The 22,403-nt window shown below is 42.4% G+C and overlaps 1 protein-coding gene and 1 long non-coding RNA gene across 10 annotated transcripts in view; one reads left to right on the top strand and one right to left on the bottom strand.

The window, feature by feature from the left end:
• Positions 1–16,234, top strand: part of LOC101941624 (uncharacterized) — a 115,906-nt gene extending 99,672 nt beyond the window's left edge. For all 3 annotated transcript variants that reach the window (XR_006174725.2, XR_006174724.2, XR_010589990.1), the window contains one exon: positions 14,714–16,234. This is a non-coding gene — a long non-coding RNA (uncharacterized LOC101941624). The remainder of the gene's footprint in view (positions 1–14,713) is intronic.
• The window catches only part of NFIA (nuclear factor I A), a 445,816-nt gene that overhangs the window by 405,063 nt on the left and 18,350 nt on the right, over positions 1–22,403 (bottom strand). The window lies entirely within an intron of this gene.

The following is a 22,403-nucleotide window of genomic DNA, read 5'->3' as shown; positions in this document are numbered from 1 at the left end:
AGCTGTAACAAACCCCTAACCTATGCCTGAGTTATTGAAGTCCTCAAATCATGGTTTAAAGACCTCAAGGTGCAGAGAATCCTCCAGCAAGTGACCCATGCCCCACGCTGCAGAGGAAGGCGAAAAACCTCCAGGACCTCTGCCAATCTGCCCTGGAGGAAAATTCCTTCCCGACCCCAAATATGGTGATCAGTTAAACCCTGAGCATGTGGGCAAGACTCACCAGCCAGCACCCAGGAAAGAATTCTCTGTAGTAACTCAGATCCCACCCCATCTAACATCCCATCACAGACCACTGGGCCTATTTACCTGCTAATAATCAAAGATCAATTAATTGCCAAAATTAGGCTATCCCATCAGACCATCCCCCCCATAAATTTATCAAGCTTAGTCTTGAAGCCAGATATGTCTTTTGCCCCCACTACTCCCCTTGGAAGGCTGTTCCAGAACTTCACTCCTCTAATGGTTAGAAACCTTCGTCTAATTTCAAGTCTAAACTTCCTAATGTCCAGTTTATATCCATTTGTTCTTGTGTCCACATTGGTACTAAGCTTAAATAATTCCTCTCCTTCCCTGAAATTTATCCCTCTGATATATTTATAAAGAGCAATCATATCTCCCCTCAGCCTTCTTTTGGTTAGGCTAAACAAGCCAAGCTTTTTGAGTCTCCTTTCATAAGATAGGTTTTCCATTCCTCGGATCATCCTAGTAGCCCTTCTCTGTACCTGTTGCAGTTTGAATTCATCCTTCTTAAACATGGGAGACCAGAACTGCACACAATATTCCAGATGAGGGCTCACCAGTGCCTTGCATAACGGTAGTAACACCTTATCTTTACTGGAAATACCTCGCCTGATGCATCCCAAGACCGCATTAGCTTTTTTAACGGCCATATCACATTGGCAGCTCATAGTCATCCTGTGATCAACCAATTCTCCGAGGTCTTCTCCTCCTCTGTTACTTCCAACTGATGTGTCCCCAATTTATAAGCAAAATTCTTGTTATTAATCCCTAAATGCATGACCTTGCACTTTTCAGTATTAAATTTCATCCTATTACTATTACTCCAGTTTACAAGGTCATCCAGATCTTCCTGTATGATATCCCGGTCCTTCTCTTTATTAGCAATACCTCCCAGCTTTGTGTCATCCACAAACTTTATTAGCACATTCCCACTTTTTGTGCCAAGGTCAGTAATAAAAAGATTAAATAAGATTGGTCCCAAAACCGATCCCTGAGGAACTCCATTAGTAACCTCCTTCCAGCCTGACAAGTCACCTTTCAGTATGACCCGTTGTAGTCTCCCCTTTAACCAATTCCTTATCAACGTTTCAATTTTCATATTGATCCCCATCTTTTCCAATTTAGCTAATAATTCCTCTTGTGGACCCGTATCAAATTCCTTACTGAAATCGAGGTAAATTAGATCCACTGCGTTTCCTTTGTCTAAAAAATATGTTACCTTCTCAAAGAAGGAGATCAGATTGATTTGGCACGATCTACCTTTTGTAAAACCATGTTGTATTTTGTCCCAATTGTCCCAACTGACCTCAATGTCCTTAACTACTTTCTCCTTCAAAATTTTTTCCAAGACCTTGCATAATACAGATGTCAAACTTATAGGCCTATAGTTACTCGGATCACTTTTTTTTCCTTTCTTAAAAATAGGAACTATGTTAACAATTCTCCAGTCGTATGGCACAACCCCTGAGTTTACTGATTCATTAAAAATTCTTGCTAATGGGCTTGCAATTTCATGTGCCAGTTCCTTTATTATTCCTGGATGAAGATTATCTGGGCCCCCCGATTTAGTCCCATTAAGCTGTTCGAGTTTGGCTTCTACCTCGGATGTGGTAATATCCTCCATGTCCTCATTCCCATTTGTCATCCTACCATTATCCCTAAGCTCCTCATTAGCCTCATTAAAGACTGAGGCAAAGTATTTGTTTAGATATTGGGCCATGCCTAGATTATTCTTAACCTCCACTCCATCCTCAGTGTTTAGCGGTCCCACTTCTTCTTTCTTTGTTTTCTTCTTATTTATATGGCTAAAGAACCTTTTTACCATTGGTTTTAATTCCCTTTGCAAGGTCCAACTCTACATGGCTTTTGGCCTTTCTCACTTTATCCCTACATGTTCTGACCTCAATAAGGTAGCTTTCCTTGCTAATCCCACCCATCTTCCACTCCTCGTAGGCTTTCTGCTTTTTCTTAATCACCTCTCTGAGATGCTTGCTCATCCAGCTTGGTCTACAACTCCTGCCTATGATTTTTTCCCCTTTCTTGGGATGCAGGCTTCTGATAGTTTCTGCAACTTTGACTTGAAGTAATTCCAGGCCTCCTCCGCCTTTAGATCCACAAGTTCTTCAGTCCAATCCACTTCCCTAACTAATTTCCTTAATTCTTTAAAGTTAGCCCTTTTAAAATCAAAAACCCTAGACCCAGATCTATTTTTGTTTATCCTTCCATCTAGTTTGAACTGAATTAGCTCATGATCACTCGAACCAAGGTTGTCCCCTACAACCAGTTCTTCTATGAGGTCCTCACTACTCACCATCCCCTCTTGTTGGCTCTTCAACTACTTGGTGAAGGAATCCATCAGCTATCGCATCCAGGAAAATCTGAGCCCTATTATTATTACTAGCACTTGTCCTCCAGTCTATATCTGGGAAGTTAAAGTCTCCCATGATCACACAATTCCCATTAGTGTTTACTTCATTTAAAACATTAAAGAGGGCTCTATCCATATCCAAATCGGATCCTGCCGGTCTGTAGCACACCCCAAGCACTATCCCAGGGGAGGCTCTAGTAGGTTTCTTTCCCAATGTGATTTTTGCCCAGACAGACTCTGTCTTATCCATTTTATCACTTCTTATTTCTTTACAGTTTACCTCATCATTGATATATAATGCTACTCCACCACCTTTGCCTTTATTTCTGTCTTTCCTAAACAGCGCACAGCCTTCAATACCTGTACTCCAGTCATGGCTACTATTCCACCAAGTTTCTGTTATCCCTATAATATCTGGTTTCACTTCCTGCACCAGTAGTTCTAGTTCCTCCATTTTGTTACCTAGGCTCTTTGCATTAGTGTACAAACATCTTAATTTTTTCTGTTTGGCTTCACTGACATACTTTACCCAATTATCAGAGGGGTAGCCGTGTTAGTCTGAATCTGTAAAAAGCAACAGAGGGTCTGAAGAAGTGAGGTTCTTACCCACGAAAGCTTATGCTCCCAGTACTTCTGTTAGTCTCCAAGGTGCCACAGGACCCTCTGTTGCTTTTTACCCAATTAGGCACAGACATTCTACCACCAGTATCACCTATTAGACTGGTATCTTCACTATCCTTCCTCCTTACGTCCATTCTCATACCCATGGCTGTATCCTTTCTTACTTCGTTTTCTTCCTTCTCAATGTTAAATTCTGGCATGGAGATTACCTGGACATCTCCGAACCATCTTCCCCAAATTCCTAGTTTAAAGCTCTCTTAATCAGAACATCACACGATTCATTGTCTACAGCCAAGCCCTAAGATACAACCGCATTTGCTCCAATCCCTCAGACAAACACCAACAAGATCTTTATCAAGCATTCTTAAAAATACAATACCTGGGGAAGTGAGGAAACAGACTGACAGAGCAAAACGGGTACCCAGAAGTCACCTACTACAGGACAGGCCCAACAAGGAAAATAACAGACCACCACTGGCCATCACGTACAGCCCCCAGCTCAAACCTCTCCAGCACATCATCAACCATCTACAACCTAGCCTGGAAAACGATCCCTCCCTCTCTCAGACCTTGGGAAGCAGGCCATGTTATGACATAACTCACATTAGAAGTTTGTGAATGTCTGTCTCCCTCTAGTGGCTTACAAAAGTTAATGAATATACTACTGTTGTGAGCTGTGGGAATTAGTTCTTAAACTTAAGCAGTAAGCCATGCTTTTAGTGTGAGAGCTGCTGCATTCAATTCCCACTCTTCCCAAACACCATCACTTACATGAAAAAAATGTATATTTGCTAGGCAGACATCTATCTGATGACAGAATATCTATTTACTGGCAGACAAGAATGTTTGTCATTATTAAGCCTTATTCAGCCATAACTTTCAGTTTGTATGAAGAACCTATAGATTTACATGATATATCTTATATATGTAATGACTCCTGTCATGTCAGGTCTCATACCCTTAAAGTGGAAATAAACTTTCAATGTAACAGAAATGGACCAGGAAGGAAATTCTGTGTTAACACTAATGCTGTCTCTAAGCTCACCTACTGTTCAGAGACCAGGGCATTAAAACCAAGCTTCCTGATTTTTGTTAGTTTTAAATCAGACCTATAGTGTTGTTTTAATGCTTTAGGCGTGCGAATTTAAAGTGGCCTCTAAGTGTGGAAAGAGATTTTTTTTTTTTAAAGAAAGCTCAAACAACATTTTAAAGAGTGAAAAACAAGGAATATCAGCAATTATTTGTGAACATCTTTTGAGGGCTGCAAGCGGAACAAATCCTGGGATATTTTAGAATTGTCATGGGGCCAAATCCTGTTTCCTTTACTCATATGATGAAGTCTCATTGAAGTCAATGGCTTGATGCTGCTTTTGTAAATAAAGGAGAGCAAGATTTAGGTCACGGTTTATGGACAATAATATGAACAATTTTTTTTCAGTAGGAGAAGCCAAAAAAGTATTGATTTGACCTATTTATGAAATACCCTTAGGGCTAGGATTTAGACTGCGCGTAATGCCTTGAGTACGGGGAAGCATGTGGCTACATTGTCCAAAGAGGAGCCCACACAAGGAATTGTGCCTCAGAATATATCTATATTTGCTGCTGGGAGCCTGCTTTCCAGTTTAGGGGCAGACACACACATGCTAACTCTGCTCAAGCTAGTGCACTAAAATAGCAGTGTAGCTGGGAGTGGCATGGGTGGCGGTTTGGGTTAGCTACCAGAGGATGAACCCGGGTGTCCCAGCAGGTTTGTACTCAAGAGGCTAGCCCCCCAACCTGAAGCAAATACTCACCAGCAACTACACACCACACCACAGAAACACCAACCCAGGAAACAATCCCTGTAGCAAACCTCATTGCCTACTCTGTCCCCATATCTACTCTGGTGACACCATCAGAGGACCCAACCACATCACCCACACCATCAAGGGCTCATTCACCTGCACGTCTACTCATGTTATATATGCCATCATGTGCCAGCAATGCCCCTCTGCCATGTACATTGGCCAAACCGGACAGTCCCTATGTAAAAGAATAAATGGGCACAAATCGGACACCAGGAATGGTAACATACAAAAGTCAGTAGGAGAACACTTCAATCTCCCTGGACATTCTATAACATTTAAAAGTCATTATTCTTGAACAAAAAAACTTCAGAAGCAGACTTCAAAGAGAAACAGCAGAATTAAAATTCATTTGCAAATTTAACACCATTAATTTGGGCTTGAATAGGGACTGGGAGTGTCTGGCTCATTACAAAAGCAGCTTTTCCTCTCCTGGAATTGACACCTCCTCATCTATTATTGGGAGTGGACTACATCCACCCTGATCAAAATGGCCCTGTCAACACTGGTTCTCCACTTGTGAGGTACTCCCTTCTCTTCATGTGTCATGATATAATGCCCATATCTGTAACTTTCACTCCATGTGTCTGAAGAAGTGAGGTTTTTACCCATGAAAGCTTATGCCCAAATATATCTGTTAGTCTTTAAGGTGCCACTGGACTCCTTGTTGTTTTTGTGGATACAGACTAATAGGGCTACCCCTGATACAAGAGGCTAGCCTGAACTGCTGCCCATGCTACCCAAAGCGACACTGCTATTTTTAGTGGGCTAGCTCAGGCAGAACTAGCACTTCTGTCTACTCAAGCTCGGAACTTTCTATTGGCACAAACTTTCTATTGGCACAAAACCAAACACCCTAGCCCCGCCCCTTCCCTGAGGAATGAAGGCTCTGGGCTGGGGGTGCTGGCTCTAGGGTGGGACTGGGGATAAGGGGTTTGGGGTGCAGGAGGGGGCTCCAGACTGGGGGGTGGGGCCGAGGGATTTGGAATGTGGGAGGGGGCTGCAGGTTGAGGTAGGGGGTTGGGATGCAGGGGGGTGAGGGCTCTGGGCTGGGGGTGCAGGCTCTGGGGTGCAGGAGGGGGCTCTGGGTTTGGGGGGCTCAGGGTTGGGGTGCAGGAAGGGGTACAAGCTCTGGGCGGGCACTGGGGTGGGGCTGGGGATGAGGGGTTTGGGGTGCAGGAGGGGGCTCCAGGTTTGAGGCGGGGGCTTACCTCGGGCAGCTCCTGCTTGGTGGTGCTCTGGAGCCAAGGCAGGCCGCCTGCCTGTCCTGGGGCACCGCGCTGCACCCCGGAAGTGGCCAGCAGTTCTGGCACCTAGGAAGGGGCGGGGGCAGGAGGCGCCGCACACTGCTCTCGCCCGCAGGCACCATCTCCCCAGCTCCCATTGGCCGGGAACCACGGCCAATGGGGGTATGGAGCCGGTGCTCGGGCATCATGCAGAGCCTTGTGGCCTCCCCCCACCTTGGAGCCGGACCTGCTGGCCACTTCCAGGGCACAGCGTGGTGCTCCACGACAGGTAGGGACTAGCCTGCCTTGGCTCCACAGCACCACCAACCAGACTTTTAAAGCCTACCTTTTCTACATAATGTAAAAGCCATTCTAGAGAATTTAACAGAGAATTATATCCCTGCTAAAGAATTCTCTCTCCTGCAGAATTCTGTATTAAATTCCATAGGCCTTTCGCACCAGGGCTGTACGCTAAATCCACGGGGCCTTTCGCTGTAGCAGGTCATTGTCTGATCCATTCTACTGTGTTAATCAAACATCATAAATCCAGCAACATCAAGGAAAATTACAAAATGTGAAAAACTTTATTACTGATTTTGTATGTGCAGCTACAAGCAAATTGTTTGCAGCTTTTATTGATCAGAGAAGGCTGAGTAAGTGGTATTGTAGGACACAGAAGGAGGAAATAATCAAAGAATAAAATTAATATACCAGTCACAGTATCTGAAATCTAAGAGTCAATGAAAGAAGTCTAAATAAAGTACTCCAGAGAAATGAAACTCCATGGTGGTGAATATCAAGTTATTTACAACATAGCACAAACATCAATGAAAGCATTTTCCCCATTCAGACATTTAACAAATCCAGTCTATAATCATTGCTTTAAAGAATTAATTACGGCAGCAAAAGCCCCATTTCACCAACTGACTCTGAAATGAAAGGTCAGCAGGAGCTTAGTCTCCTCTGTAGGGGGCGCGCTGCTTTTTGAAATTTTACTCCGGTACACGGTGTAAGGAATTGGAGAGACATTTGCCAAGAAGAAAGAAAAGGCACCATCAGTCTGTGCACAGAATGGCTAGAACTGGAGTGTTTAATCTATAGCTGGGATCCAACACACAACGATACAAGACGTCCTATAATAAATTCTGCTCCCACATCAATTCTGCCGCTCTGATCGCCTCAGTTCTGCCCTCCCCCACCCCTGCCTCACCTCTACTCCTCCTGTGTATTCCAGGGGTCTTCCTCTCCCTCTCCCAAGCCTGTGGGGGGGAGGTGAAAGGAGCAGAGGTGCCATCCAACTGCTCATAGGAGGGGTAGGGGAGGAGGGAATGGAGCAGTCCTGAGCTGTCGGGCTCTTTCTGCTTCCTCCCTCTCCACTCATAGGGTACGTCTATACTTACCTCCGGATTCGGCGCTAAGCAATCGATCTTCTGGGATCGATTTATCGCGTCTTGTCTAGACACGATAAATCGATCCTGGAAGTGCTTGCCGTCGACACCAGTACTCCTGCTCCGTGAGAGGAGTATGTGGAGTCGACGGAGGAGCCTGCCTGCTGGGTGTGAACCTGCAGTAAGTACCTTGTGGTTCGAACTAAGATACTTCGACTTCAGCTACATTATTCACCTAGCTGAAGTTGCATATCTTAGTTTGAACTAGGGGGTTAGTGTGGACCAGCCCATAGACTTTAAAGCCGGAAGGGACCATCATGATTCAGGTTAAGATTTTGTCATGGGTATTTTTAGTAAAAGTCATGGACAGGTCGCGGGCCATAAACAAAAATTCACAGAAGCACATGACCTGTCTGTGACTTTTACTAAAAAAACTCCGGGGGAGGGGGAGAACTAATGGTCCAAGCCCCACTGCTGGGGGGCTGGCTGCCACTCCAGCTCTGCCGCTGCAGCGGGTGCAGAAGTCACAGAGGTCAGAATCTGTGACCTCTGTGACAAAATCATGAACCGCCAGTCTGACCTCCTGCACGTCGTAGGCCACAGAATCTCATCCACGCACTCCTGTGATAGGACCGTACCCTCTGGTTGAGTTACTGAAGTCCTCAAATCTTGATTTAAAGACTTTAAGTTACAGAGAATCCACATTTACTCTAGTTCAAACCATCAAGTGACCTGTGCCCCACACTGCAGAGAAAGGCGAAAAACAAAAAAACAAGACAACCCCTCCCCCCCAAATAAAAAAACCCCACCCCTCAGGGTCTCTGCCAATTTGACCTGGGGAAAAATTCCTTCTTCTCTCCCAAACATGACAATCAGACCCTGAGCATGTGGGTGCGACCCACCAGCCAGACAATGGGGAAAGAATTCTCTGTCATAACTGAGTCTTCCCCATCTAACATCCCGTCGCTGGCCATTGGAGAGATTTGCTAATAGCAGTCACAACTGGGCCATACTGAATTGTAGGCAACCTCATCATATCATACCAGCCCCTCCATAAACGTATCAAGCTCAGTCTTGAAACAAGTTAGGTTTTTTGCCCCCACTATTCCCCTTGGGAGGCTGTTCCAGAACTTCACTCCTCTGGTGGTTAGAAACCTTCACCTAATTTCAAGCCTAAACTTGTTGATGGCCAGTTCATATCCATTTGTTCTTGTGCCAGCATTGGCACTTAACTTACCATAAATAACATCCCTCCCTCCTGGTGTTTGTCCCCCTAATGTATTTATAGAGAGCAATCATACCTCCCCTTAGCTTTTGTTTTGTTAGGCCAAGACAAGCTCCTTAAGTCTCCTCTTGTAAGGTAGGTTCTCCATTCCTCTGATCATCCTTATAGCCCTTCTCTGCAACCGTTCCAATTTGAATTCACCTTTCTTAAACATCGGAAACCAGAATTGCACACATTATTCCAGATGACGTCTCACCAGTGCCTTGTGTGTGGGGTAGTCATCCCATTACACCATTGTACAAGGCCAGAAGGGGTAAATTAACCTATAGGCTGCACCTGAAGGAAAGCCAGGGAGTGCTATGGCCTATTTGGCTGATGAAGCCCAGCTGGGGGAGAAGCTACGCTGCGATTATAAAGCCAGGAATCTGGCAACAGAAGGGGGGCTGCAGAGAAGTAGTCTGCAGTCACTCCCTGGGACAAGGCAGGTGTGGTTGGGGCTACAGAGGCAGGTAGCCTACGATTACTTCCTGGAAGGAGGGAGTTTGGGCTGGCAAATCCAAAGGAGTGGGACCAGAAGGTATGGAAAAGGCTCAGAAAAAGGCAGCAAGGTCCAGGAAGGAACAGACCCTAGCTGCTGACTAGAGGGTCCATGAGCTGGAACACAGAGTAGAGTGGGCCTAGGTTCCCCTACATACCACTGAGGGAATGGCACCTGAGACTGCTGGCGAGACGAGACTTTGACTCACCTCTGGAAAGGGAAAAGATGGAGTGATCTGTCCGGAAGCCCAAGTCACAAAGAGAAGGCTGCAGTTCCTGGAATGAGACAGATTCTGCAGAATGAGGAAGTGACAGAGGGTGACCGCCAGAAGGGGCATCAGCCTGGTAGAGCTAATTCCCAGAACCACCAGGAAGTGGCGCCCTCTAGCCTTGAGTAGAGCGCCCCCGTCACAAATAGTAATAATGATTTCTTGGCTCTCCTAGAAATACCTCACCTCCTGTGATAATAGTGCCAACTCCTGTGGGAAACAGGGAGAGCTTTGCCTGTTTCCTGCAGGAGCCTTGATTGGCTGCTCTTCCCCCAGGAGGTGGGCAAGTACCGGGAGGGAACTTCAGAAAACAGAGTATTCCCCTGCTGCCAGCGATTGACTAGTCTGGTTCTGCCCCCAAGTTGCAAGCAGGCTGAAGTACCTGTTGCAAGGGATCTGGGGAACCTGCGCACAAAAAAGAATTTAATGTACTCACAGGACTCTAGGAGCTGGAGCTTTAGGAGAAACTCCAAATACTGGGAAAGTTGATGATACTGGACTATGACAAAAATAGATTACCTGTAAGAAGATAACATTGGGAGGACACTGAATATGGAAAGAAAGGCATTAAGAAATGGATCAGATGAAGAATGGAGCTATATGCTGAACCTGGTATTCTGAAGAGGTCGGTATATATTTATTTACAGCAGTTAAGAAAGGAAAGGGCTGATGTTTTTCATTATTTATATTATTGTAACACCTACAGTCTACTAGGTGCCGTACAGATACATATAAAGCTCTGTACCAAAGAGCAAAGCGTTCTGTGTAACCTTACACTCGGATATCAATATTTTGTGCAACGCAGTTTTGAAGATAGATGAAATCCCATTATTTGAGAGACTGAATATACAAGGAGTACAGCTTCAAAGGGAAAAGTATTTACAAGATTAAACTTGGGATGGGTTTCTTATGTCCCATCTCAGAGTGTGAGACTCTTTTGGGGTTTTCTACAGGGATGTCCATTGATACAAAACAGTAAGGTCACAACCAATCTCAGTGAAACATCAATCACTGCAGCACTGACTGCAGGCACTGTAGCTGAAACGATACAGCGCAATGCAGTCTGTGCTGGACTGAAAGTAATTTCACCTCTCATGCCATCTTAAATACAAGCAATCCATTACAAAAGAAGCCCTGAAATGTTCTATCGTTACAGAGGGATTTTGAAAATTGATCCTGTCAGATCTGGCAAACACTTATCCACGCAAACTCACGCTTTCTCAAATTTGAAAAGCTGGTCTGCTAACTCGCATGCTCTCCACTTTTCTACTGTAAAAAACAGCAATGACTTAATGCAAGAAGTTATTTTAAGACCATCATATCATAGCATGAAGTCATCAGTTCTATATCTTCTTGTGGGATAATCCTGTTACAGAATAATCTCATTTTATAACAGTATGTATCAAAGGACAATCTTTTCAGCCTCTTACAAAAAAAAAATCTTACAAGGTGTTGAGATCTGTATCCACAAGATTTCATTTGATATACAGTACCTATATTATGTATTATATAAATGGACAGGGAGACATAGCCCCTGCCCCAAGAAGCTCACAGTTTAATACTCAATACAGATATAACAAACATCAGATACACAGGCTGAAGGCAGATTTGTATACATATTTATAAGGCCAGATCACTGTAACAGCTGTGCATTCATGGATTTACCTTCATAACATCCCATGCAGTATTATTATGGACATGGAAAATGAGGTACAGAGAGATTAAGGGACTTCCCCAAGGTCATACAAGAAGTCTCTGATAAAGTCAGGAACTGAACCCAGATTACCTGAGTCCCAAACTATTTCCTTTGCCAAGAGACCATCCTTCCTCCTCCCCCATTTTCCCATCTTCAATTACCACTGAAGGAAGAAGTGCTTTGAAGAGGGATTTGACTGTACCATTCTTTGTAGTTTAAATAGGATTACTAAAACATTTTCAAAAACAATTCTCAAATTAGAGAGGTTTTCCAGAAGGAATAAAGATGCCTTCACAGAATTTTCTTTGGAAAGGCAATTAGCTTGAGTTCAGGTCAGAGACCTCATTACAACCCTGGTCTAAATTTTCACAATTAGGACCTCTATTTCCCAACAGGTAAAGCTCTCCTGCTGGTGGCACTGGCAGGAGCAGCAGTGTAGGCAGGACTATTTTTACGACCATGACATCTAACTAAACTGGTCTCTTCAAATCCATCTTGTAATTACAACCCTGACACACAAATATTCCATCTGTGCCTTTTCCTACTACAGACTGTTTGGAGACCTTTCAGGTAGCGTATTTATATTTCCTCCAAAGCACTTATTTTAGCAGGCAGCATGCAAAACACTAGCATTCTAAGGGTTAATAATGCTACTCATTTTTTCCAAGTCAAAACATATTCACCACAAGATCTCTCAAGTCAGAAGTTTTTTCCAGAAGTACATTGGATTGGTTTGCTTCTTTACAGACAAAAATCCTGCTTCTTTAAATGTGGACAATGCTAATTCTTTCATCAGAGAGAGAATGCTTTAAACATTTATATTCTGGACTCCATTTTTATTATGATTATTAATTGCATTGCAGTGGATCCTAGGAGCCTCACTCGTGAACAGGATCCCAGCATGCTGTACAAACACAGACTCAAAAGATGTTCCCTCTGCCAAAGAGATGCTCTAGAGGAGGGAATGGGAGAGTGCAGCGGTACTGAGGCACAGCAATATTCAAAGAAGCAATTTATTTTCACAGACATAAAAATCTAAGGTTTTTATATAATGCCTATCACTGTGATGGCAAAGTACTGTTAATTCCCATTTCATTCTCACCTTTGTCTTCCAAAATTTGCTACCTGGTTACTTATTAAGCATTTACCCCATAGTGGAAAAACACCCTTTTACCGTTAATTGTTTTCTTTAATAACGGTGAGCAAATATTTCACTGCAGATTTTGCATCCTGATATAACCAAAACCTTATAGTCATTTGCAGATTCATTTATAGTTTAAAGTCAATAATACCATATTAATGACCAGATTTGAGAATCTCACTGATATTTGCTGAGGGATCAGGAAGTATGGTTTCCACTTCAGTTTATACCATCATTATACAGTAGAACCTCAGAGTTATGAACACCAGAGTTACAAACTGACCAGTCAACCACACACCTCATTTGGAACTGGAAGTACGCATCAGGCAGCAACAGAGACCAAAATAAACAAACAAACAAATAAATAAAATAAAAAATACAGTACACTACTGTGTTAAATGTAAATTACTAAAAAAATAAAGAGAAAGTTTAAAAAAAGAAGATTTGACAAGGTAAGGAAACTGTTTCTGTGCTTGTCATTTAAATTAAGATGGTTAAAAGCAGCATTTTTCTTCTGCATAGTAAAGTTTCAAAGCTGTATTAAGTCAATGTTCAGTTGTAAACTTTTGAAAGCACTACCATAATGTTTTGTTCAGAGTTACGAACAACCTCCATTCCTGAGGTGTTCGTAACTCTGAGATACTACCGTATTCCAATTATCTCTTCCACTTTAAATGTTCCTTCAAAGGAGAGGCAACTCATTTCCTTGAGAAACTACATACATCTACTGTAATGCTATTTTTCATTGCCCATAAGTAATCAGAGATTTCCTACTCCTGTATTGTAGGTTTAATATGTAAACTGGGAAAGCACAGACTATATTGCTTGGCACAATCCAGCAGAGTCTCATCTGTGAGAACACAGTATGAATTCAACCTCTGGCTGCATATATTAAACCACAGACAATCTGCACTGAAGTGATGCATAGATTAGACACAAAACCAAGCCCTCTAAGAGGAGTTTAGGCTAGTAAAAAGCTTTGGCTCTAGCTCACCTGATTCATTGTGTAGAGAAAAAGCACATCACCATGAATGAATAGCCAAGGGTTTCGGGTGGCCACTATGCCAGGTAGGGAAAGTGTCTGACTGCTGGGGTAGAACACATGCCTGGCTTGAGTCCCCAATGAACCGCCTGAAATAAATCCTCTGAGCCTGCTCTCTTGGCATTACCAGTTTCACATTGCTGCTGGTGCCTGACCATTCCATCAGGCAATAAAAGAACAGTTCTAAGCCAGGAGGTGAGACCAGTAGTGCAGTGAAGTGGGAAGAATATGATATTCTACCCTCAGAGGAGTGAGGGGGACTTCTGCTACTTGGTAGAGGGTGCCAGGGGAGGAGTCGGACGGAAAGCACAGAGGGCTCTGCCTAGTGAGGAAGAGAGAGAAGGGTTAAGGGTCTGAAAATGAGTGCAGAGCACAGATGACGAATATATTCCTTCTCACATTTTCTAAGATTAAATTTGTGTTTGCATTTTAGAGTAATATTTAAACGTCACTGTCATTTTAGAATATCCTCCTCGTACACAAAGCACCTGATATTCCATAATATCATCCATGGTGAATGCCTAGGACTTCATTTCTATAACCTCATAATATCAGCAAGTCTCAGCACATGAACAGAAGTGGAATTTACCCTAATTTGCCCTTTGATTTGCAGTGTTGTATGCAGTATTGTGGTAACTGTGTTGGTCCCAGGATATTAAAGAGACAAGGTGGATGAGATAATCTTTTACTGGACCAATGTCTGCTTGTGAGAGAGACAACCTAAAGAAGAGCTCTGTGTAAGCTCTAAAGTTTCTCTCTCTCACCAACAGAAGTTGGTCCAATAAAAGATATTAACTCACCCACCTTGTCTCTCTGATTTTTACACATTTCTGCAAGAGGCTTTACTGGTGGGAGAGGCTATCAGACACATGCTTACGGTCAATATTTAACCCAGATTGACTGCTGGTTCATATGTTGGTCTCCACTTGTTCTCTTCCATGGAGCATGCTTCAGTTTATTTTCTATATGTTAGCCAGGATCTCAACCACATACACTGGGAACTACATTTTCTGAAATGCACTTGTTTTGGTTTTCCCGGTGATGTTTCAGTGAGAGGGTGTTCTCTTGTTCTGGACATTGAAATTAAACATTACAAACCATGTATTTGTACAGGAGAGATTGATGGCTAACAGGAAGTTCTGAACAACGATGAGTCTTCAGTATTCTGCAATGAACACGAACCTCTTTGATGCCTTTTCCACCCGTGTAATGGCAAGAGGAAAAAAGCTCGCTATAAGAATCATTACCAGTACAAACCCATTCACATATTTACCACTTGGGACAAGTGAAGGCCAAACACATGCCAAGCAATTATACAGCTAAACAGGCTCATGCATAAGTTAGCCCACATCAGGTTGGCTGCAATTGACTCTTGCTATATTGGCACCAGTTCCACCTGTGTTGGATGGCAGCAAAGAAAGCAACTTATCCATGTGGCTAACTCCACCAAACAGTGGCCCAGCTACTCCCCCTTTTGGAAAAAAAATCTCATCACAAACAATAACCCCTTTCAATGTGGGATAGAAAAGTGCTTTACAAAAGTCAAATACTTTGCCCTAATTTTTATACCAGGGTACACTTCCAACATCTCTATACACACTGGCAGACTGTTTACAGGTCATTGGTGACTACACAGGAACCAGACATAGCTCGCAGGGGATTTGTGCAGACTAATACTGAATCCTAACCCTGATCTTTGCCAGGTTGACTGGGTCCCTGGAAGAGGAACATCTCAAGAATGGACTAGGTATTCCTCCCTCCATAGCTTATCTCAATGGAGGGAAGCAGCTGAACCTCCTTGCTAATTCAGCTAAAAAGGCAAAGAGGCCACCTGCCCTAAAAACAAACCAATGAAGGGTGAAGAAAGATCTTGGCAAAGCAAGAGAACAGAAGTCAGGTGATAAGGGAATTTACATTGTTTTGCATTTGTGCTACATCTGTGCAAAGTGAGTGTAAAAACCCGCCCGTTCTGATGTGTAGCCAAGTGGGTGTGAAATGTTACCACAAGATGCAAGGCAGTAGAGAATCATATTCCTGGTTTTGCCAGAAGCTACTGTATAAACTTGGGTAAATCAATTAACCACACTTTTCCTAGCTATAAAATGGAAATAGTGGTTCACCCGACAAATGGATGCAGGAGTCTAATTCATTACTCTTTGCAAAATGCTTTGAGAGCCTCAGATAAAGTTTATAGAAATTGAAAGCATCATTGCTGTAAAGTAAAGAATGGAAAGGCCTCTCTCTGAAGGAAGACTGACAGCTAGACAGGGCCACCAACTCTGAGAGGTTCCTAGTGCTTAGAAGAGAACACTGAGGACTAGGTAAATAAGGCTTTGCTGTAACTTTTTGATTTTGACTGTGGCCTTTGTTAACAATAAGAAGAGAAAATACAGCTGGTTACTCTGGACTGAACTGCATTGTATTTTGAGTCACCAATAGATAAAGAAAAACCCTTTAGGGTTTCTGAGTTTATTTCCTTACAAAGTACGTCTGTCCAGCTGCAGTGACTCCGGGCCTTCCATAATATTAAGAGATTCAAGAGCATTTAGGAAGCATTCATACACTCCCGGAGATTTCTTTGTTGACTGATTGTTGGCCAAGCGAACAGAACAGACTCCTCACTCTAAACTGAAATACGGCTGCATGTTAAAAATCTTGTATGCAGACTTCCATCTTAGACTCTTAGGGCTGAAAGAGAAGTCCTGAAAACAAAGGTTCCTATTAGACATGCCTGCGGAGACTTAGAGTAGTGTGAAGAAGATTGTACTAAAATTAGTTTAGTTACCGTAACCACATCGTCCCATAGGGATAGTTTGGCAAAGTGCTGTAAGTTGCTTTCTACTATTTGCTCATCCCCAGAGAAGACAGTATCACAGGAGGGAGCTACAATTTGGAACTATCTTGTTTTATACTGCTGCTTTGTAGTGTATCTGCCAAACATTGCAGGTACAGAAAAACAATGGTGAAAGCACCCATACAATGCTTTCATATCACAACTCTACCTTACAGGATCCAGCAAAACCCACTAGGAATTGTGGTCTCTTCTCACTGAGAAATCTAACAGGGAAATGACTGAATTTCTCAGGAGCGGTAGCATTTTGGGGGCAGGCTTGTGAAGTGATTTTTTGCTATAACCCCACCCTATTTCAAACATATCAGACTCCTGTTTGCGGGGGACATGGAGAGATGAGCCAGTTGATTCTTTCTGATACTTCAGAGTTGTCAACTCCATGTGTTCCAAAAAACATGAGCCAGACCCCGTAAAAAATATTCGGCTGGCCTAATAATCATGAGTTTTTAAAAATAAATTTTGGATTCTGTTTCTCTGCCATCTGGTTTTTGAGCCCTTAGGGTACACTCAGGCCACATTTTTCAGGCTTTTCTCTGCAACCATAAGGGTTATAAACTTACTTTAAAAAATATAAAATCTGAGATTCTCAGAGTCACGTCTTCAGCGTCAGGGGCTTTAAGTAAAACGTCAAGTATCCCGGGACTCACTATAAATTGCGAGAGTTGGCAACACTGCCTTTCCACTCTGATTCATTTTATGTAAATAAGTGTGTGTGTGTGTGTGTGTGTGTGTGTGTGAGCTGCTTATTCCTTTCATCTTTAGTGATCAATTGACATTTTCAATGATTTTTGCAAGATATATGGCTAGAAATTTACCTTTAAAAACCCTGAAAATGGAGATTTCCCTTTCCACTTTTAATTTCCTAGGCTCAGATGTCCCAGTCATGGCAGACTCCACGTGGCCAAGAAGCGGACTATGAAATTACCTCCCAGTGATATTCTATGTCCAGATTGAGGGCACTGGAAGTCTGTAGGAACAAATGTGTATCCCAGCTGCTTTCATTACCCTGCCCTGTGGATACATAGAGAACTTCATTCCATAGCACCACCACTTTGCTGGTCTGACATCCCAGATATTTACAGTGACATTATACATGAAGGTTCCTAAATATGTACTTCAACAATAAGTTAATGGACGAAATGGCTTTTATTTACATGGACATTTGGGAGCTATTTAAAATTTTTTTCTCCATTTTCTCCCAGATCTAAATAAGGGGGAGGGGGGAAGAAACACAAAGGGATTTTTGTTACAGAAGAGTGTTAAAATCTACGTTAAGCAAGGCTACACTGAAAGTAATAGAAGCTTATTTCAAAAGCATCAGTTTTTCCACTTCAACTTGCCTTCCCTCTGGAAGGAAAATAATTTCTTCATGGAGCGTGGTTTCCTTTTAGTTTGAGAGCACAGACTTACATCTCCATGATGCTGAGCACAGCAAGGGCTGGTTCACAGGACAGCTCCAAAAGAAGATTTTAGACATATAAATACCCCTGTCCCCAAACCCTCCCAACAAATAATTCCCTGAGCTCCCAGGAGTATGAGAAGAGACAAAGAAATGATAGCACTAATAAAAAAGGAGCTGCTGTTATTAATAGGGAAGCTAAATGAAGCTTATTTAAACATGCTTTGGTTTAATTAGATTTAGTTTGGCCACCTAAAAAAAAAAATCATAACTTGTGCTGGGGCTTTTGCTTCTGTTCCCTGCTGTGAGCCCACCTGTTTCTGTCAGCCTCAGTGCCCTGACAGTCATAAAAATTCTGGGTTAGCCTGGCTGGTTGCAGCAGGTCATGCTAAGAAAACCTCCTCAACGAATCATCTGGGGGTGTGGGGGGGGCAGGCAGTTTTGTTTGAAGGCATGACTGGCTTCTAAGTCTAAGATCCACCATGCTAAGAAATCAGACAGTGAAACAAACACCACAGACACGTAGCATTTATGCTATTGCAAGTGATAGTTTTATAGTGCACGTGCTGGAGTAGGGCTAATAATTCAAGCTGCATTTTTTCCCCAGACATTGTGGGAATTCCTCAACGTGCACCTTTGAAAGCAAAACACACACACACACACACAAAAAACCCAACAAACAAACAAACAAAAACCTAGCGCATGCATGTGCACACACAGGATCTACCAGGAGAAATTGTCTTGATGGTTCTGTTTGTTTTTGGGATGCCTCTCCTTGGAAATGTACAGGAAAGTTACCCCCCTTTGGAACAGTTTACGTCTCAGAAAAGTATCTGCGCAGGAGAATGTTCATTGTCAGACAAAGACCTGAATACCAAGTAAGCAGTGTTCTCAGTGATCCAGTCCGCCTTTGGTGGTGAGATTTGGGCAGTTACGAGATTTCTGAATCATACACTGGGAATGGAGGAAATAAGAATATTTTTATATAAACAAACCCAGGATCTGCTAAAGTTGTTGTTCACTGGCAAAGGAAAATAAAGACAATTCAGAATCAGAGGTGAGTCAAAGAAAAAATATGTCCAACAAGACAAGGCGGCCCAGTCAATTAATCAGATGCCAAAACATGTGACAGACCCAGAGGCAACTCCAAAACAACCAACCCAACTGCCTGTGGAGGCTGCCAAGAAGCCAGATGCTACTGCTTAAAAATATCTTCCACTGCTTGGCATCTGCATTATCTGACTGCCATCAAAACAGGAGGAAAAAGAGAGGTATGACGTGGGGGTAGGGCAGGTAATAATGTTTTTAATATTTTTATTTCAAAACTACTTCTGACTGTACTTTTACAATCCATCATTATGTCACAGGAAAACCAAACCAAACTGTAGACCAGGAAGGGAAAATATATGGAGTCTAAGACAAAGAAGACAGTTATTTAACAGGAAAATCTAACGCTTCTAAGTTACATTGTGTGGAAGGTTCTTTTTAGCATGACAACAGGCCCAGCTACTAGAACAGGCCAAGTATCACAACGTAAGCATTCGCTCAGATTTGAAAATGAATTATCTCTTTTGATATGCCCCTGCTCCTATTACGACAGCTTTCCACCGGAGCTCTAATTACTGAATTTGAGTTCCACGAATGCACAGCGGGGGGGTTAGGGGGAATATTCCTCCTAAGCCCCTTGCCAGAGCCCTGGCACGCAGGCAATTACACGAGTCAAAACAACGATCTGACCACAACCTTCAAGAATAGGGCCGTGCCGGGAAAAGATTTAAATTTAAAATCATGCATCCACCCAACTAATATGATAGGCAAAGATTATGTGGCCCAAAAAAGGTTAAAATTCCCTTAATCCTCCTCTCGCTACTTCTCCCTGAGACATTCAAAAGCCTAGAGGCTTCTTCAAGCTCTCCTCTCAGTTATGGCCCCTATCCTGCAAAGTCTTAGGCACACATTTAGCCTTATGCAGTATGGGAAGCCCCATTGGCTTTAATGGACCCTGTGTACTTTAATGTTACCTATTGTAAGTTTTTTCTGGATCAGGACCTATATGAGGTATGTTCCTCCAGTGATGGAACAGAAAAAATTCCATGTGACATGACTATTTCCAACTAACCAGCACAGGTTTGGTTTTGACCACTCGTGTTGAAGTGTTCACATTCAATTCACTGAGTAACCCCGTCCCCCCCAAAACCCAAATCTACACACACACACACACACACACACACACACACACAAAATTCCCACAATTTCAAAGAAACAAATTCCAGAAAATGCTCAGAGGCAGAAAAAGAGGCTAAATGCAAAGAGTAAATTAGCTTCTGCAAATTATTTTGACGCCTCTAAACTACTGTATGTTTTACTACATTCCTTCCTGTGTATTGGGGAGGGAGGGATAATTGTGTTGTGTAGAGGTACTGTTACTGTTATTCATACAGCATTTATTATTTCATGTACATTGTGGTTACTCTGCAGTGACTCTAAACATCTCTAGTAATATTAATTTACTGAACACACCTCTGGATAGTTTGTTGTTGAGTTCTTTATTTTTTAACACTGGAGACCTAAGTTTATTCCTTGATAAGAAGTAAAGCAAAGAAACAGTTAGATACTCAGTGCTATTTCTGTTATAGGCAGAACTATAATATAAGTATTATTGTTTATTTTTATTAATATTCCCTAGCTCTTATATAGAGTTTTCCATATAAGAATATGTCTTTCTAAATATTGAGTTTGGAAAATATTTGTTTTTTTAGTGGGGTTTGATTAGAGCAGGGGACTGGGAGTCAGGTCTCTTGCATTCTGCTCATGGCTCTGCCACTAAATTGACTGTATGACCTTAAAAACAATGAGGAGTCCTTGTGGCACCTTAGAGACTAACAAATTTATTTGGGCATAAGCTTTCGTGGGATATCCCACGAAACAAGGACTCCTCGTTGTTTTTACTGATACAGACTAACATAGCTACCCCTCTGAAACCTGTATGACCTTGGTTTCTGCATCTGTAGAATCAATATAATACTTACCTCACAGCAATATTGCAAGCAGAACTGGGTCTGGAAAGTAGAGCTTCTTTGAGTATCGAAAGTGGAACCAGATTCAGAGCAGCTCAGTATTTCTGTTTGGCTTGTTATCAAGAAAAACCTGAGTGATAAAATTCAAACCCAGTTTCCTGGGGATGTGGCTCAGTAATCATGACCCAATTTAGCCCATCTAAACTTCATTAAATCTCTGTGTTGACAGACTTCCTCTTATATGGTTTTAAAATTAACTATTACAGATAAGGAAAAACTATTATTATTAAACTGAAAGTGATTTCTGCTGAGAAAAATAATGCCTTATTTTTAGCACGAGCCAGACACATCTCCTCCTTCTTAGGTGCCAGGCCGTACAACATTGGGTTATTAGTTAGTAGGGTTTTAAATGCCAAATACGCCCGACTCTGACTCACTAGATAAACAAACCTCAGCACAAGGATCCTAGTCCTAATTGTGATAACTTCAGTGCTTTCAAGAGAAAATGGTACCAAAAGCGGAATAGGGCTGGGGAAAATTCAGACTTGATCCAAAGCCCATTTAAATCAAGAGTGACTCCCATTGACTTTGACAGGCTTTGCATCAGGCCCTACGTGAAAAGTCTGGCTTGTTTTCACACCTCTCAGCGTGTGGCGAGACCTAACTCAGTAATGTTTGTAAAGTGCACTGCAAAAGGGCAAAGTTTTATTGAGGCAGGTCAGTGGGAGGCCTGGGAAGTCTGGGCTCACAGCCCCCATGCTCATTTCCCCAAGCTATTTGGTGTATGCTGAGTTGCCACCACCTCCTTTACACTGAATGTTCACACTCCTCACTGAAAACCTGCATTACATGCAGAAAGTTTTAGATCGGGAGGTGTATCATGTTTGCAGCACAATTTAATTTAAAAAAAAATCACAAGGACTGCCTGGCATTTCCCCAAACTAACAAACTTGTTTTAATGTAATTGAAAATAACTTGTGGTGACTAACATTTCACCTGACTCTGGTACTGAGACTGTAAGAACTTTGCACGTGTACATAAATTGACAGATAGAAAGGAGTTTTCAGTCCCCCTTCACGGCACACACAAATGTCTGTTAAAGACAAATATTTAAAAACAAGAGCTAGACTAAGAGGGTTAACTTTCACTTCGTCTAATTTGGCAAGCATTAGATACACCCACCAGAAATCATTTTATTTTGTGTAATTTAATAGCAGACTTATTGTAGCATCACAGTTTATGACATACTGAAACAAATCAGCGTGGCTTTTTTAAGTTCAGGACTGCTATAAAGCAGTATTTCACAAGTTAAAGGGAACAAAGACAGAGAAAGATTCCAACATTCCTTTTGCTGTTTTCTTATTTTCATCCTCTGCTACAAAGTTTTGTTGCCTGCTTACAGATATGATACAGACTTCAATCCATATGCACCTTTCCTTCCCTGTCCCCTATACCTGTTATGATTGATCTAGTCTCACACTGTCAGATCCTCAGTCTGGAAAAATTAGTCTAATTCATTGGCTTTACACTTGCCAA

Source organism: Chrysemys picta, chromosome 8, assembly GCF_011386835.1.
Source record: "Chrysemys picta bellii isolate R12L10 chromosome 8, ASM1138683v2, whole genome shotgun sequence".
Taxonomy (NCBI): Eukaryota; Metazoa; Chordata; order Testudines; family Emydidae; genus Chrysemys; species Chrysemys picta.
The sequence above is the reverse complement of the archived record's forward strand: the minus strand, read 5'-3'. Positions and strand labels throughout refer to the sequence as shown.